The sequence below is a fragment of the Tupaia chinensis genome, unplaced genomic scaffold (genome assembly GCF_000334495.1).
Source record: "Tupaia chinensis unplaced genomic scaffold, TupChi_1.0 Scaffold144358_1, whole genome shotgun sequence".
In the NCBI taxonomy this organism is placed as follows: Eukaryota; Metazoa; Chordata; class Mammalia; order Scandentia; family Tupaiidae; genus Tupaia; species Tupaia belangeri.
Window position 1 is genome coordinate 11,865 of NW_006204218.1, and position 4,896 is coordinate 16,760.

The following is a 4,896-nucleotide window of genomic DNA, read 5'->3' on the forward strand; positions in this document are numbered from 1 at the left end:
CACAAATACCCTACAACCAAAATCACTCTTAACAAAGATTAGCTCAGTTAAGCTCTACTATATTAAATTGAAGATTTTTCTTTTTTTTGGAGAGGTTTATGCTATGGAGCACGTGCACTCGCCAGAAAGACAGAGAGACAAAGAGACAGAAAGCAAGAATTCACCCCCTGGGGAATGACCAGGTTGTAATCCCTTTTCCTCTTGAGATCTTGAGCATGCATGCACATGCACCAGAATGAATTTAAGCCACAGGAGTAAAGGTTTCAGAAACTTATCCTGTTGTGGTCAAAGACCACAGACAGCACTTGAAATAAAGCCCAGAGAAGAGGCAGGAGACTGTCTCAGTGCCGCAGGCTGAAAAATACAGGACACTGGAGCACACACTGATGAATCGCTGTTCCCTGTAGCTACTACTTAGGACTTGTACCAAGCTTAATTAAAATAAAAAGGTTTTACTCCTAAAACTCCTGGAAATTATAAAAGACTTTGAAAGAAGTGTGACAAAAGTGACTACAGTGTTCCAAAGGCAAAGAACAACTGCAGACAACGATGTGTCTGTTCTCTTACTTGGATCCAGTGGTTCACTGGTGCACAGTCCCACAGCTGCAATGACTGTGGCCTCTGGAGATGGGTAATTGGATACCTGAGGAGCTGTATGAACTTTCTACTTGCCTGCAGTTTCTATAAATCTGATGTCATTTGTTTTTTTTTAGAGATATTTTGCTATAGTACATGTGCACTCACCAGAGACACAGAGAAAGACTGAGAGAGAAAGTGAGAAATCACCCCCTGGGGAGATGGGCCACCACAATCCCTTCTCCTCCATTCTCCGCCAGCACCTTAACTACTATGCCGCCCCGCTGGCCCTCAGATGTTGTTTTATGATGATAAATGCAATTTGGTGTTCTCAAGAAACTATTGTAAGCACGGGAACAGGCTGGAGTTTTTATCAAGTCAGGAGCAATTATGCACATAACCAAAAGGACATATTCATAGAATTTAGCACCTTTCATGTATTTATTTGTGAGAACAAATGTGTGATTGTGAAACCATACTGCAGAAAGTAGTAAGGAATGTAGCATCTAGAAATATTCATTATGACAGTCTTTAGAAGTGAGAAAAGCAAAAATGTGAAAAGACTAGGTTCAGGGAAGGTAGTATTACATATTGCTTATTGCTGTAAAACAAATGTTTTTAATGTTGACAGAGCTCGAACTGAAGTTGTAAGAATCGTGTCTTGCTAGCATTATGATGTATTGCAGTATTTACACTTTGATGCTTTCCTAAATTCTACTTCAACTTGTCTGACTTTTAAGTTTTTCAGATGCTTACTGGAAAACTTCTAGGATCCACTTTCTTAAAAGATTAATAAGTGAATAATTTAAGTTGGGTTGGAATCAGAATTATGTGGAAGTTTTTTTTTCACTTTCACACATGTTAACTGGTTTGTGACAGCTTATTCTGTAAAAAGGTTAATATTTGAAAGATAAAAGGTGATTCTTATCTGCAACCAGTCTTGTCATTTATTTATTTATTCTTTTAGAGAGATGTTTTTGCTATAGGGTATGTGCACTTGCCAGAGAGACAGAAAGCAAGAAATCTCCATCTGGGGGATGACCATGCTGCAATCCATTCTCTATTCTCCTCTTGGAATTTTGGTCACATAGGCACATGTACCTAGCTTGAGTTTTAAGCCTCCAGGACTGAGACTCAAACTACAGTCTACTACATGGGAGTCCAGCATATAACTATTGTACTATCTGCCGGTACCTCAGTCTTGTTATTTAATTGTTTGAACAGGCTATTTAATTACCTATTCTTACCTAAGTTGTTGGGTTACTTTGGTTTTTATTTTTAAGAACTGTTTTGATTTCTTTTCAACTTTAGCAATGTCTTCTTTTAAAAAAATATTTATTTAATTTTATATATTATTATTATTTAATTTGACCAAAAAGGAAGTGAGAAAGCAAACCACCAGGTCCAGGACTCGAACTGTGTTCAGTCATATGTGAATATATCACCTTAACCACCACACCACCTACCAGCCCAACAATGTTTCCTTAAGAAGTGAGAAAATTCCTCTCTGCAAGACTGTTTGAAATATTGTATTGGGAACTGAAGTAAAAAATACAATATCCCCCCATTCTCTGTCATAAGAGATTCATAAATAATTCTGGAAAATATAATGAGGTTTGTCTTTTATATTTATTTTACCTGCCTGCATATGGTATTGATATAAATTATGCTTGTTTCTTATTTTTTCTTGTATTATAATTTTCTCCACTCAGAATCTGTCACTGTAGTTATTGAGATATCATAGAAAATACTGTTGTCAGGACCAGCAGTTAGCATAATGGCTATGTCACTGGATTCCCATGTAGTCGACCGTGGTTTGTGTCTCGGACCCAGTGGCTTAAAACTCACGCCGGGTGCGTGTGTGTGCATGCCCAAGATCCTGAGAGGAGAATGGAGAAGGGATTGCGGCATGGGGGGTTGATTTTTTGCTTTCTATCTCTCTGTCTCTGTCTGTCTGGCAAGCGCACGTGCCCTATAGCAAAAACCTCTAAAAAAAAAATCATTTGTAAAAGTTATTTTGAATTATTTTTAAGAAACTGTACATTACTTATTTCTGGTTTAATTCTAACTTCAGATAAATGCACTCTCTTCTATGAAAATGGTGTATTAAATATATGTGAAAATTACTTTTTATGCCTTTCTATAATTTTTCATATAAATAAAATGACAATCAAGAACCATACATTTTTTAATATCAAAAGTGAAGAGTCTGTTGTAAACTATCCCAGGACATAATGGTCTCTTTCTTGTTCTGACCACATTAAGAGCCATCATTAGAATTCCAGGCAACAATGTAAGACCCTGGCTGAGTATAAGTTTCAAGCTCTCAGCACAGGAAGCTGGTTTTAAGGGACCTAAGGGACTTGGACCATAGATTTTTCCTCCTTGTTCTTTTTAATTTGTGTCTTTATTCTTTTTCTTGTTTTGTTTAGTTCGTTGGTGTCACTGGATAGCACCAGTCTGTGTAGCTCATAGAAGGTGACCATGCTGTAGGCCTCGCAGCATCTCTGCTGAGACACATAATGTCAATAGCTGTTGTCCTTGATACCTTTGACAAGAAGAGCTTCACTGAGGCGAGGCTGACCCAGTGCATCCTGCCTGGGACAGAGATAAACACAAGGGTCATTAAGAGCCAGCAACCCCCCAGTCCTCGAGTCCCCATGAAGTCACAGCAGGAAGGTCTGACTCCCCAACTCTCGTAACTGCTGGAGGTGGTGGAGACTCAGAAAATACTCCTGTGTGGAGCTCGTTCATGGAGGGGCATCCAGTGACTTGCCAGACCATGGCCACATAGCAGAGATGGAGGCTGAGGCAAGGGCTTCTAGATGGCATTCACTAGGCAACACTGCCCATCACCCATGGGGCCTGGACACACAACACCTGGTCTTGAATGCTGCCTACAGGTACCACAGGTGCAGATGTTGACTTCAGCTCCTGTTGGTCACCCCCGAGGGACCTGCTGTGGCAGTCCCACTCAGGACACCCCAGAATTTTGCTAGGGCCAAAGGTGGGGTAGACGTTATGGTCTCATGATTTGGGTCATGGTTTGTCCTCTGAAGTGTCATCTTTTAGAATTTGGTCTTAGTGGGTAGTGAATGGATGTACCCTGGAAATTCAAATGATTACGTATCTGAATGGAAAACGTAAAAAGGTTCAACTTCAGGGAAAGAAAACCTAAGAGCAACACAGAGATTTTCGAGTTAACACCAAAAGTGTGATCTATCCAAATGAATGAACACATTAAAATGTGTCAAATGCAACAACCTAGGCTCTGAAGGCCACCAGAATGTCACTGCAAAATATGCCTCTTAGACTTAAAAGTAATTTCAAATTGAGGCAATTTAAGGAGTAATGAAAGCAGAAAAAATTCTCTACCCTTCCTCTTCTTGCAAAAGGCAGGCCCTAAATTTTCTTCTATGTTGCCAGAGGAATTTCTGAGTAGACCTAACTCCATTAGTTTCCCTTGGGGCTATCAGAAAAGTAATGATGTATTTTTCTATGCAAAAATGCACCTTGATTTTTCCAAAGACCCAGTGTTTAATTTCCAGTAGTTTGCTGCCCTTTAGAAGAGGGAACCCTTTGCCTTTGCTTTGTTATTTCCTGGGAATTCACCATCATTGAAGATTGACGTAAGTCAATTCTCAGCCACCTCTTTGAGTTACTCCTACTCCTAAAGCCCATTGTGTCTGATCTCATCCCAATTCCTGACTTTTTTTCCATTTCTGTTTGCATGAATGAACTTTTTCCAGACCTTCACTCTTAGCCTCTCTATATCTTTGTCGATGAGGGATGTTTCTCGTAACAGACAGAGGGCTCCATTTCTTTTCAGCCATTAAACCAATGTGCATCTTTTATTTGGAGATTGTAGTCCATTCACATTCTAGGTCATTATTGATATATGTAGACTTAGTTAGTCCTGTATTTTTTTTCCCCCTACTTGTTTTGTAGTCTCTTGATTCTATTTATCTCCCTTTAGTTTCCAGGTGTAGTTTCCTTAAGTGCTTCCTGAAGGGCTGGCCTACTTTTGGTAAATTCTAGCCTTTGTTTTTCAAACAGAGAATTGAGGCTGAAGTAAAAATCACAGGGGATTCTGATTCTGTCTGCAGGTCATTCTGGGTAGCTGTTCTTAGAGAATTTTCCCTCAATTACTTAAAGAGCAATTATGTATTCCCAAATTACCCAGAGATAGTGACCAACCACTCTGAAAATCAGATAGATTTTAAAAAAATTTATTTTGTTTTTATTTATTCCTTTACATTTATTTTAATTTTATTTATTTATTTTTTTTGTAGAGGTTTTTGCCTTAGAGAGAGACAGAGA